The 14,000-nt window shown below is 36.2% G+C and overlaps 1 long non-coding RNA gene across 3 annotated transcripts; it reads right to left on the bottom strand.

The window, feature by feature from the left end:
* Positions 1-4,807: 4,807 nt before the first annotated feature.
* On the bottom strand, positions 4,808-7,544 carry LOC123906815. 3 transcript variants are annotated; one of them, XR_006809031.1, is made up of 5 exons: positions 7,114-7,542; positions 6,559-6,622; positions 6,108-6,245; positions 5,696-6,011; positions 4,809-5,246 (listed from the first exon to the last, which is right to left on the bottom strand). It is a non-coding gene; the product is annotated as an uncharacterized LOC123906815 (long non-coding RNA). The 3 variants fall into 3 exon arrangements; XR_006809032.1 differs by having other exon boundaries at positions 4,808-5,246; positions 5,696-6,245; positions 6,565-6,622; positions 7,114-7,544; XR_006809030.1 differs by having other exon boundaries at positions 4,808-5,246; positions 5,696-6,245; positions 7,114-7,543.
* Positions 7,545-14,000: the final 6,456 nt, after the last annotated feature.

Genomic DNA, 14,000 nt, shown 5'->3' with positions numbered 1-14,000 from the left:
GAGGTGTAACATTTGGTGTCAAACTAGTTGGTGTCAACGGATCCTGACTCATATATATATATATATATATATATATATATATATATATAAGTAGCGGATGAGTAAAAATAGGACGCGCGAAAATTATTGATCATATTTATAATGTTGAATTTGAGAACTAAATATAAAATAAAAAATAAAAAAATAAACCGGGCGGCCCGACAACCCGTACCGGACCGGGCTCGGGCACTAATTTTGGTAGCCCGTTTTTTATCCAGACTTTTTAGCCCGAAGTCGGACCAGCCCGAATTTGGTCGGGCCGCCCATTTTGACAACTCTACTTCCAAGGTTGAGGACAAAGCCATAAATAAAATATAGGATCAATATTCACAAAGTTTAGCCACACTGAGTCAATTCCACTGTTACATACTCCCTCCTTTATACTTTATAAACAAAATTGTCGACAGACCGAGAATAATCAAATTGGCAAGTACTTCCTTGTCTTAAAATAAAAGCAAATGTGAATCAAAGAAACTTAATATACTATTTGGTTAATGATTTAGATCAAATACATTCAGTTTTATTAACCAATTTTTGCTTGTATTTTAGGACGGAGAGAGTACGTAGGAACCAACCAACCAACCCTATGCTTAATTCATCAATCTATTTATATATTGTTCTTTAATTAGATATACAAGTACGTATGTACTTCAATTATCTTTGTGCATTACTAACTAACACGATGAAGTCATATTCATAACTAACAGTTGTGGTGGGTGTAATTGCGATTATTATGGGTGCAACGCGCAATATGATTGTTGCGGTGTGAAATTATTTTGAAATTTCACAGACTATATAGAATAACATTACTATGCCACTTATTCGAATGTACGGTTGATAAAGTGTTAAAAGTAAGATTTTTCATTAGATTTGACACTCATTAGAATTTGAGTTTCATAAATGTTTTTTTTTTGTGAGAAAAATCGAAGGAACATGGCTAAAATCGTCTGATGCGGTTACGATGCAGTTATAATTACGGATGTGAACCACAATTTAAAACCTTCACCCACCACTTGTGTGCTATTTTCTTAAATTTTATATAAAAATAAAAAAATAAAAAAATCATGTTCGACACCGTCAAAGTATTTTTCACACTCTGCCATTACCTCTCGCCTGACAGCTTATTCAAGTAAAACTCGGTTTTGGATAGACACTAGGTGAACTTAATTTGGTGATAAAAATTATGATTAGAGAAGGGAAGTCATTTGTAGAGTCTAAGAAGTTAGTCTTCTAATAGTCGCAAAAAGACTCAATTTTCCTTCTTGCGAGAGATGATTCTCTCAAGTTGAAAAATAAATTGAGGAAATAATATGAATAATTGACCATTAAATCATAAATATAAAACAATATTTAAATTTAAAAGAGATGGAGGAAAGTTGATTGATAGTTGAGATGTGAAAATTGAGAAAAAAGAAATTGAGAGAATTCATTCTTCCTTTTTGCGATGACAGTTTTTTGTCAATTGGGAAAGAAAAAAACAATGTTTGGCATTTGAGGTTTACCAACAATCCGCTAGAACATAGATAAATGTAAAATGATTATATAAAAAAGATTAGATAAAGTTTACCGTTCTATGCCAAAATGTTTTTCAGGAAAAGAAACGCAAGGGAACAAGAGGTTGGCAATATTGGTGTGGCTTTTAAGATTGTTACTTTTGGGTCAGAATGAGTTGAATATGGCAACTGAGAGGCAGATTGTTTCTTTTTGGTTAAAATAAACTGAAACCAAGTTATTTGACGCGTTCGTGGATTCTTCCCTCCCAACCGAATTTTTTCCTTACGCATGAGTCAAAAATCGAACCTTTGACCTAGGCATGGCAATGGGTACCCGCGGGTACGGTTTTTACCTTCCCCGTTCCCCATACCCGAATCATTGATAAATACCCGTTCCCCGCCCATTACCCGACGGGGATGAAAAATTGAACCCAAACCCCGTCCCAAATGGGTTCGGGTTTACCCAAATGGGTTCGGGTATCCCCGAACCTTGCCCTGTCCTGCTGAACCTTACCCGAACCCAAAATTTTCCCGAACGCTGACATACATACAATACAAAAAATTTCAAATAATAAAGTACAAACCAAAATTTCAATGCATTAAACATACAAATTAAATGATATTCCAAAATATCAAACCAAAATTATCAAAACCATAAATGAAACATAGCAATATAAGATGTGTAGAACTTGAAAAGTTTGGAATGGAATTGAGAGAGAATGAATCATTACTGCTTGTTGGGAAGTGAAATTATTGGAAGTGAGAAAGAGAATTAGGTGGAGGTGGGAAGTGGCAAAGACGTGAAGTGGGAATTGGGAAGCGAGAAGATGAGTTATATGATTTGTGACATTATAAATAAATATGGGTAATATAGTAATTTTATATAAACGGGCGGGTTCGGGGACGGGTTCGGGGTGGGTACCAATATCTCCGTTACCCGCCTCATTCCCATGTTTTGTAATCGGGGAAAACCCAAACCCGAACCCAAACCCGGTCAAATCGGTTTTTCCCCGTCAAACTCGGGTGGGTTCGGGCGGGTACCCGCGGGTACGGGTTCTGTTGCCATGCCTACTTTGACCACATGTTTAAGGAGACCAAGACTCTTACCACTTGGATCAATTTATTGTTGGTATAGAGGGACAAATTATTTATGAGTTGTATCATTGCTTGAAACCCTAAATATTAATAAGTACTAACAACTGCAGATGCACATGTTTTTAACTGTCTATCATGTTTACAGTGTCCGCCGCCATTTGCTTATGTTCTTTTCTTAGATTTATACGTCCTTCTTCTTAATTTTTTTTAATGCTTTTTTATCTTCAAGTTTTTTCTTCCCTGTATTTTCTTCTCATAGATCTGTCGAGACCATATCAACAATTTCGTGGGCTTGGGCTTCTTCTGCTGACATAAAAAAATTCCTTCTCATGTCTTTGGCTATCTGCGATGGAGATTTTCCTGTTCTTTGTACCTAATATTTATTATACTTTGGTACATTTTTAGTAATTCATCCGCGTCCAGCACACATTCTTCTGTTTTTCGTCATTCAAAGAAATAACATGTTCATGGATCATTACCCAGAGAGTATAACATAATAAAGGTTTCTCCTAATCTTGGATATGCACATGTTTTGAACTGTCTATCATGTCTATCATGTTTACAGTGGCCGCCGCCATTTGCTTATGTTCCTTTCTTAGATCTATACATTTCTTCTTAATTTTTTTAATGCTTTTTTATCTTCAAGTTTTTTCTTCCCTATATTTTCTTCTCATAGATCCGTTGAGTCGGGGTGTGCAAAAACAAAATATTAGCGGGTTCAAAATGGAAAAAAAAAAAAAAAAACTATAGGATGGTATGTGTAGTTTTAAACCTCTGGGTGTGCAATTGCACCCTCTAACATTAACTTGGCCCCGCCCCTACGCAAGTGGGGTCACAGTTAAACCATCTCTAAGTACATGTATTGGAAATTAACTCCTTGATACCACGAATTCAACCTTATGCACGAATTTCTTTTGCATATGGTATTTTCTCTTTCTCCCACTAACATTTGAAATAATATTAGCACTAAAGATGTCGATCTTTCTTGTTCAAAAAAAAAGATGTCGATCTCTTATCTTCTTCCAACTAACATTGGGAATTGATAGTAGCTGTTATTTTTCGGTTTTGAAAATCGTTTTTGAAAATAATAGCAACTGTGAATTTATCGGCCGAGTCGCGGTTCGATACGCTCTCTTTAAGACGTTTCACGGCACTACCCAAATTGTGCAAGATAGACTATTAACCGTGAAGTCCCCAGGATAAAACAGCCAATTCAAGCGAAATACCGTTAACTACTGCACTGTAGAAAACGGCCAGAAAAACACCTCCGATGGTTACTACGAACCAGTCTAGATTGATATGCAAATATCAATTCGAAGTGGTAAACCACTTTCTCTGAAACAACAAGAAAAAATAATTTGAAGTAAGAATATTGAGAGAGAGAAGAGAGAGTTGCAGTTTTTTTAACGTGAAAAATAATTGTGAGAACTGATGTGTATTTATAGGGAAAGAATGCAACTGATGTGGAGCAAGAAGTGGGAGAGAATCAGGGCCAGCACATCAAAAACGTGGCCATGATTTCAGGAATCTCAGTTATGACTGAGTTCAAAATAATAACGGTAACAATTCCGTTTGACTTGACATTCAGCACACAAAACATGTGCGCATTTGAAACGGTAAGCACACTTAGTGAAAATTAATTTTTAATTAATTTTTTTTCACTTCTGAGTATTAAAAATTAAGATATCACCAAGCCCAGGCCGGACGGACGGCGGCGGCGGCGCGCGTGTGTGATATTCGACATTGTGTGCGGTCTCCCTTTCTTACAAAAGTGGGTACCCCAAGGGCACACCCTTGGTTGCCACTTTGTGGTATATAAACACTACTAAAGGTAGTGACCCATCCAATGTGGGACTTAAATGTGAACTTTTTCAAATTCTTTAAAGCGCTATTACTGATACCGCTATTATAAGTCTGGATGCTTACAATAGCGTTTTAAAATGCTATCAAATGTGCACTTTTAACAGCGCTTTTAGTAAAACGCGCTATAGTATGCTGTTTAACACTGCCCATGATATCTTTTGAAACTGAGCTTTAATAGCGCTTTGTTCTATAAACGCTGTCATATGTACATATTTAATAGCGACCGTGTCACAAATGCGCTATTATATGTCCTGTTTTTAAAAATAATCTGGGTAAACTTTTAATAGCGCCTGTGCGAAAAGCGCTATCATATGTCATCATTTTTTTTTTTTTTTTTGCTTTCGACATTCTCTGGAATTTAAAAAATAAATACCTTTGATTTTCATTAATCATAATCAAATACATAGTCACAATCCATTTGTTACAACACAATCCAGTCACTAATATTGACACTAGAATCACACAAGACTAAGTGGCCAAAACATATACAAACGAAGACTCCATATTGACTGGACTATAACACTAGAATCATATATTTCTAAATGGCCAAAACATATATTGATCCAAAAACTAGTTATAAATCTCATAAACAATATAGGACATTACAACAAAATAAAAATAAAAAACTAGCAGCAAAAATGCAATGTCGCTGCACATAGCAAGAGGACAAACGCAGCCGCAACACCACCAGAAAACACCAAGACAGGCAACTTATAAGCGATCCAACGTCGAGGGCAAAAACTGTCAACTAAAAAACTAGAAACAAGGCAGCAGAGGCAGATTTTGAACATGTTAAAAACCAGAAATAAGCAAACACCAGTAGGACATGATGTTTTCTCTTTAGGCCCCCCATGGTTCTTCCCCCTTGGATTTTACTTTTTTGCCCTTCAAAAAAAACTTCGGTTGCTATGAACCGATTTTTTTTTTGCCTTGAAAAAAAAAATTCGGTTTCTGTTAACCGAATTTTCCCTGAATTTGAACTAGAAAAAACTTCGGTTTTTGCGAACCGAAGTTTTTAGCAAGGACAAAATTAGAATATTTGGGGTATAAAAGATACATGGGAGGCCTAGAGAGAAAACATCGTAGGACATACATAAACACCTATTCACTGTCTTCTTTTTTGCTCAAAAATATATTTCAATTGTTCAAAGTTTAAACTAAAATTAATGAAATGCGGACAAAAATTAGAAAGGAAATACATATACCTGGCTTGAACTCCATTTTGTTGGGTGTACGTTGATTGCTCATGAAGCCTTAGACTGGGCACTTTTGAAACAATATACTCAAAAGATTCATATGCTTTGGAGCCAAATCTACAAAACCAAAATGATCAAAACAAGTAATAATTACACTTAATAATTTCTTATTAATTTAATCAATTATTCCACTGGAATGACAGATCAAGACCTGGAGCATATGTACAAAAGATATCAATTGTAGAAAGAAGTACCAAACCATATATTGTGATATAGAACTAGTCAATCTTTTAACACATGTATCTTATGGCTTTATTCTTAAAGCCTGCCACAATGAAAAGGATACACAGATTATTAATAGAAATTTCAAATAGACAAGAAGAGAAACTTTATAAGCACAGAGAGATGACGAAATATATACTAGCCACCCATCGAAGCCTAAATGAACAGCAAGCTCTGCCAGACATTCTGCATACATTCGTGCAGACTCCTTTGTTGAAAGCAGTATATCACAGTTAGCCTTTCCCTCATCCCATTCAGTGATGAAAGTCCCCAACACCTAAAATATCAAATAAACAAAGTACAAGCGATGAATAATCCATCTGTTTTGATTAAAGTGTGATCAATAAATAATGTCAGTAACATCTCTAAGTGAGAAACTCAATGAATCTCGAGCTCCCAAAAAAGATTTTAGAAAAGTACTTTACATTTGCCAAATGATCTCAAATAAATTAAATTAAGCCAAAGTTATGCTCTAATATATATGAGCAGCCTAAAGCAGAAAAATTCAATCCTACCCTCCACCCTGCCAAACAAATTAACCCTTAATGATAACTTATAATTATAAATATCTGCATATTATAAAGTCTGACCGTAACTCTTTACATCTTCATTGTCACCTTCTTGTGAATTGAGGTCCTTCAATAAACCCTCTTCCTACACAAACCCATTACAAAAAATAAGAAATTACCTTCTCCAAATAATACCCTTTATAAGTTTGCAGTAATCACTTGGTATAATTAACACGAAATCGAAAAGATTGTAAAATCCATGAATAAGAAACTAAGTATAATACTAGGATCCAAAAAAATAATGAACAATCACACACAAAACACACACACTGAATCAACAATTCTAAACTCTACCAACAAGTGAAAAAAATACAGGGGCACATACTATTAAAGATTGTGAAAAAAAAATTCTAAAGGTGTCAAGTCAGCTCATCTGCACCTGCACAAATTAGAGATGAATATGTTCCAACTGAAGCACAGACTATTACCCATGTAGCAATTACTACACTCAGAGTAACATGAGCAATTACCAGACATTTCCAACATGCACTATACACACATTAAGATATAAACCAGAGTTGGCTGCTGGCAATTTGAGTTATATCGCACATATACTGTAACTTATCCTAAACATACCTTAATGATGGCAGTTTGAGTTGTAAGAGCACGGCGACGAACGAGTATGACTTCCGACAGTTAAATCGGTGGGTTATTGGATTGAGGTTCTTGGATAGAAGAGAATTTATGGATTATGGGATAGGGTTCACGGTGGTTTCTGGGTTCTTGGATATTAGGATTGACGAGTGTGATTGGAGAAGACCAACGATTAATGGGAAACGATTGCTCTAACTTCGATTTCTCTTGGAAAACAACATCTTTGAGTTTCGATTGCTCTGAGTTTGATTACAGGGAAACGACTATTATCGAAGTTCGATTCCTTTAGGTTTGAAGCTAGAAGAAGATTGATTTTGTTTCTAGGGTTTGAGTTCAATGTTTGCTTGAAGTGGTTAGAAGATCGTGGGATTGAGATTGGGAGGTTCAAAAATTTGATAGATCTTAGTTTTTTTTTTTAAATTATTATTATTATTTAATTAATATATTATATTTTGTAAAAAAAAAATATTATATCATTATTAGCAACCAAGGGGTCAAGGGTTCGAGACCCACGCACGACAATTTTTTATTTATCAATTTCATCTACTATAGCGGTTACGTAAAATGCGCTATTATAGGGTATAAACTTCAATAGCACTTTTTTCAGAAGCGCTATTATAAAGCTGTGCGTTTAAGGCTTTAATAGCGGTTTTTAACAAAATGCTATTATAGTGTACTTTGTTTCGAGGCTTTAACAGCGTTTTTTCTAAAAGCGCTATAATAATGGCTCCGGCTTATGTTTTAATAGCGCTTTTTCAATAAGCGCTATTAAATGGGTGCTATTAAAACTCTTTTTTGTAGTAGTGGTTGCTAACTTGTTCAACAATGTTCCAACAATCCCCCACTTGAATTTAAAAAAGTTGTTTCAGAAGTAACGATAAACGTTTCTTTAAGATTATGCATAAGCAAAGGTGACGCTTGTCTTGAACCTTTACATAGCGAGTAAGAGCCCGATTTAACAAGAGTGACGCTTGTCTTGAACTCTATCTCAGATTTTTCTCAAACCCGCAAATAACCTTTTCCTAAGGTGTTTTCTTAGCCCGTGCATTTCTGGCCCTGCACGTATATCCCAGTTTCATGAACGTTCTAGGAGTTCGCCCCATAAACTCCATAGGAACCGGCCTCAGTTCCACATTCATATAGGTGAGTCTATCTAAAGTACCCCTGAAGTGTGGTACTCCTCTGACACAGAGTATAGATTTCATTAAGAGTTTTATTAACTCATCCTTTTTCACTTCAGGATACATGCTTCTTATACTTGCATGTTCATTCCCTATTACTCATGACTTGTTGTTTACCCATTGAAACCTAATTCTTGGGATCTCCAGTCTTTTAGGTTGGGTTACCATCATAAGTAATTCATAGTAGGCATTAGTCCCATCTTAACAGATGTATTGTAGACTTTCTCTCTAGCTAGTCCTTTCGTCAAAGGATCGGCTAAGTTATCATCAGTGCGTACATGATCCACTCTAACAGCACCTTTAGTGAGCAAGTCTCTCACGGTGTTGTGCTTTCGTCTTATTTGACGTCTTTTACCGTTGTAATAACGGTTCTCAATTTTTGCGATAGCCGCGGTACTATCACAATGGATCAACACAGCTGGCATTGGCTTTTCCCATAGGGGAATCTCGGATAGCAAGCATCTCAACTAGCTTGCTTCTTCACTAGCAGTTGCTAGTGCTATCATCTCAGACTCCATAGTGGACTGTGCCAAGATGGTCTGTTTCTTAGACTTCCATGATACAGCTCCTCCGGCTATACTAAAAATGAAGCCACTCGTTGCTTTGGAATCATCTGACAAGGTGTTCCAATCAGCATCACTGTACCCTTCAAGTACAGCAGGAAATCTCAGATAATGTAATCCGAGGTTCATGGTCTTTTTAAGATATCCCATGACTCTATTTATAGCTTCCCAGTGCTCATTACCAGGTCTACTGGTAAACCGGCAAAGCTGTCCCACGGCATATGCAATGTCGGGTCTAGTGCAATCAGTGACATATCTAAGACTGCCAATGACGCTCGCATACTCAGACTGTCTAATACTATCACCAGTGTTCTTAAATAATTTTACACTGGCGTCACAAGGAGTATTCGCAGTTTTACAGTCGAAGTATCCATATTTCTTTAGAACCTTTTCCACATAGTGAGATTGGTCTAAGGAAATCCCTTTTTCAGAACGAGTGATTTTGATTCCTAGAATCACACTCGCTTCACCAAGGTCTTTCATATCAAAGTTGTTGCACAACAGTGATTTCACAGCATTTACGGCAGAAAGGTTTGATCCAAAGATGAGCATGTCGTCCACATAGAGACATATCATAGTGCAAATGTTGTTATATGACTTGTAATAAATACATTTGTCACTTTCGTTGAGTTTAAACCCATTTGATACCATTAAATTATCAAACTTTTCATGCCATTGCTTCGGTGCTTGCTTGAGACCATAAAGAGATTTTTCTAATTTACAGACCTTAGTTTCTTGGCCATGTACTACAAACCCTTCAGGTTGTTCCATATAGATTTCTTCTTCCAAGTCACCATTTAAAAAAGCAGTTTTAACATCCATTTGATGTACTTCTAAGTTATAAATCGCAGCAATTGAAATAAGTACTCGAATGGATGTAATTCTCGTGACAGGAGAAAAAGTGTCGAAGAAATCTATATTTTCTCTTTGTCTAAAACCCTTGGCTACAAGGCGAGCCTTGTATTTATCAACAATACCATCAGGTTTTAGTTTCTTTTTCAAAATCCATTTACAACCAATTGGTTTGCAGCCTGGTGGCAAGTCTACTAAGTGCCATGTCTTGTTGGATTCAAGAGAATCCATCTCATCATTTATAGCTTCTTGCCAAAGATCAGCATCCATCGATGACAAGGCTTCTTGAAGATTTGTAGGATCTTCATCTAATGTATAGGCCGCATAGTCTGGCCCATAATCTTTAGCAACTCTTACTTGTTTACTCCTTCGGAGTTCTGTTTCTACTTCATCATTGCTATCCATATTTGGTATCACAGGAATGTGATTCTGTTTAGGAATATTACTCTGTTCGGTGCCCCCACTATTTCTCGATTTGAAGGGAAATTTATTTTCATAGAAATCTGCGTCAACAGATTCTATGACCACTTTTGCATTCAGGTCGTAAAACCTATATGCTTTACTGTTTGCAGCATAACCAATGAATACACATTCATAGGCTCTACTAGCAAGTTTAACTCGCTTCGGATCCGGAATACGGACATATGCTAGACATCCCCAAGTTCTCAAATAAGACAAGTTTGGTTGCCTTTTCTTTAATGTCTCATATGGAGAGATCATTTCTTTAGACTTGGGGACTCTATTCAATACAAAGCAAACAGTCAAAATAATTTCCCCCCACCAATGGGCAGCGGCATCAGAGTTCAACATAATAGCAACGACAAGTTCAGTAAGAGTCCTATTCTTTCTTTCTGCTTTACCATTCATTTTAGGGGAATATGGTGCAGTCGTTTCATGTATAATTCCATGTTGTTTATAAAATTCATTAAATAAACTAGAATTATATTCAGTTCCCCTATCACTTCGAAATCTTTTGATTTTCGTATTAAATTGATTTTCAACTTTGTTAACAAACACTTTAAACATATCAAATGCATCACTTTTATTCTTCATTAAATAAACAAATGTATAATCAGAACAGTCATCTATAAAAGTGATAAAATAGCGTTTGTTATTTCTAGTTAAAGTTCCATCTAATTCACATATATCAGAATGTATAAGTTCCATAGGTTCAGATTGTCTAATTACTGATTTATGTGAGCTTTTAGTGATTTTAGCTTGACTGCAAAATTGACATTTTTCTACATTATCAAAATTTAATTTTGGAATTAATCCTAAGTGACTTAAATTTGGAATAGAGCGAATATTAACATGACATAGTCTAGAATGCCAAACATTAAAATCACACAAGGAATAAACGGAAGTAGAAATTTTATTCAAATTCAAATCAACATTCAATTTAAACATGCCATCAGTGGCGTACCCTTTCCCAATAAAAGTACCATTCTTAGTGATGGTATACAAGTCTGCCCCAATAGTCTGACTAAACCCAGCCTTATTCAAAAGAAAACCAGAAACAAGATTCTTTTTCATCTCAGGAACATGTAAAACTTCTTTCAGAATCAGAGTCTTTCCTGAGGTGAAATTCAGCTGAACTTCTCCAACACCAGCAACATCAGAAGTGTGGGCATTGCCCATCTGCACTTTCTTGTTCTCAGCACTCGTGTATGTTTTAAACATAGCACGTTCATAACAGACATGGCGAGTGGCGCCAGTATCTATCCACCATCCATCAGTTACACCGACCATATTAATTTCGGTGAGCATAGCAGTATATGCTTCATCAGTAGCATTTACCTGAGCATTCAAAGCAGCAGGTCTAGACCTTTTCTTGCCTCTACATTTTCTTGCTACATGACCTGGTTTCCAGCAATTGAAACAGAGGAATTCACCAGATTCATTCACAGGAGGAGGTGGAGGCTGTTGCTGCCTTACAGATGGGGCCCTAGGTGGGTTCCCATTCTTAATCCGGTTTTGATTGCGGTTCTGATTCTTAAGAGGTTTGCCCGTAGGCTTCAGAGCCGCACCGAATTTCTTTTTGTTGTTGTAGACAACGAGAATTTTTTCTTCTTCTTTCTGATCTTGTTTTCGAGCCTCTTCTTCAATGCGAAGACGAGTAATCAGACTCTCGATGGAAAATTCTTTTGTTTTATGACGAAGCTGATTTTTAAAATCTTTCCAACCAGGGGGCAGCTTGTCTATTATCACAGCAATCTGAAATTGTTCATCTAAAGGCATACCTTCTGTTATTATCTCATGAGCTATTTTCTGGAGTTCATGAGACTGCACCTCTACAGACCTTTCATCCACCATCTGGTACTTCAGGTACCGACTCACAGCATATTTTTTCACACCAGCCTCTTCAGGATCATATTTCTTTGACAATGCTTCCCAAACATCACGAGCAGTACTGTATGTTCTATAGTAATCATACAGGTCATCTTCCAGTCCATTAATTATGTAGTTTTTGCAAACATAATCATGACTGATCCAAATTTGTTTTTCCTTTTCAGCTTGCAAAGCCTGGGCTCTTATCTGGTCTGTGTCACTATCTTTTTCACCAGACACAGATTTTTCACCGTTGGTAACCGTTTGGTTCTTTGTTCCTGAACCAGAAGCAGCAGGGATTTCAGGAACAACAGGAATAGGCTCTTTCAGAACGTAGGCACATTTTTTCAAAGTTAGAAAGAAAAACATTTTTTGTTGCCAACGTTTGAAATGAAGACCTTCAAAAATAAACGGTTTCTCAGTATTACCAACAGCAGAATTACCGATAACTTCTTCAGTTGCCATGATAGTTTGAAACGTCTTAAAATTGTTATTTTTCGGTTTTGAAAATCGTTTTTGAAAATAATAGCAACTGTGAATTTATCGGCCGAGTCGCGGTTCGATACGCTCTCTTTAAGACGTTTCACGGCACTATCCAAATTGTGCAAGGTAGACTATCAACCGTGAAGTCCCCAGGATAAAACAGCCAATTCAAGCGAAATACCGTTAACTACTGCACTGTAGAAAACGGCCAGAAAAACACCTCCGATGGTTACTACGAACCAGTCTAGATTGATATGCAAATATCAATTCGAAGTGGTAAACCACTTTCTCTGAAACAACAAGAAAAAATAATTTGAAGTAAGAATATTGAGAGAGAGAAGAGAGAGTTGCAGTTTTTTTAACGTGAAAAATAATTGTGAGAACTGATGTGTATTTATAGGGAAAGAATGCAACTGATGTGGAGCAAGAAGTGGGAGAGAATCAGGGCCAGCACATCAAAAACGTGGCCATGATTTCAGGAATCTCAGTTATGACTGAGTTCAAAATAATAACGGTAACAATTCCGTTTGACTTGACATTCAGCACACAAAACATGTGCGCATTTGAAACGGTAAGCACACTTAGTGAAAATTAATTTTTAATTAATTTTTTTTCACTTTTGAGTATTAAAAATTAAGATATCACCAAGCCCAGGCCCGAACCGGACGGACGGCGGCGGCGCGCGCGTGTGATATTCGACATTGTGTGCGGTCTCCCTTTCTTACATCTATGCCAAGTTCATCATACAAGTAGCTAAGTTGCTAACTTGTTCAACAATGTTCCAACAGTAGCCGTAAAGAGAGTGGCATTTTGTCTTCCCTCTTTGAAGCTACTTCTTCTCTTGGACTTTGGCATGCTTGCAATTTGAAATTCATAATATTAATTAGAATAACATATATATCATTCATATTTCTTTTTCATGTCTTGAATCCTCCACTCTCTCTCAATCTCTGTTTTCTGTCTCAACCTACACTCAACCTCATACATATGGATTGAGAGGGTAGAGAATTCAAGGTAAAGGAACTTGAAAAAGGAATATGAGTGGTATATGTAATTGTAATTAATGTTATCAATTTTCAATTGTAAAAATGTAGAAGTTCAAAGAGAATAGAAAAAATAGCTAAGGAAAGAAGATAAAATGTCACTCTATTTACGACTATTGTCAATTCTCAATGTTAGTGGAAAGAAGAAAAAAAAAAAAAATATCACCATATTTAGTGTTAATATCAATTTTCAATGTTAGTAGTAGAAAGACACAAAGACCATCTCCAAACAAGATATGTGCATATATACCAAGTTCATGCTATCAAAGAGTTAATTTTCAGTGCAGACAATTAAAGATGATTAATTTGTTTCTTGTATATAAATGTGTTATCTAATTAAGAGATCTGGATTGTGAGTTTGCAAATAATTGTGAAGCAAGAAATTGAACTCACAATCCAGGTCTCTAAAAAATGCTATC

This window comes from Trifolium pratense, linkage group LG2 (assembly GCF_020283565.1).
Source record: "Trifolium pratense cultivar HEN17-A07 linkage group LG2, ARS_RC_1.1, whole genome shotgun sequence".
NCBI lineage: Eukaryota > Viridiplantae > Streptophyta > Magnoliopsida > Fabales > Fabaceae > Trifolium > Trifolium pratense.
Note: the sequence above shows the minus strand (reverse complement) of the source record. Positions and strands in the feature narration are given on the sequence as shown.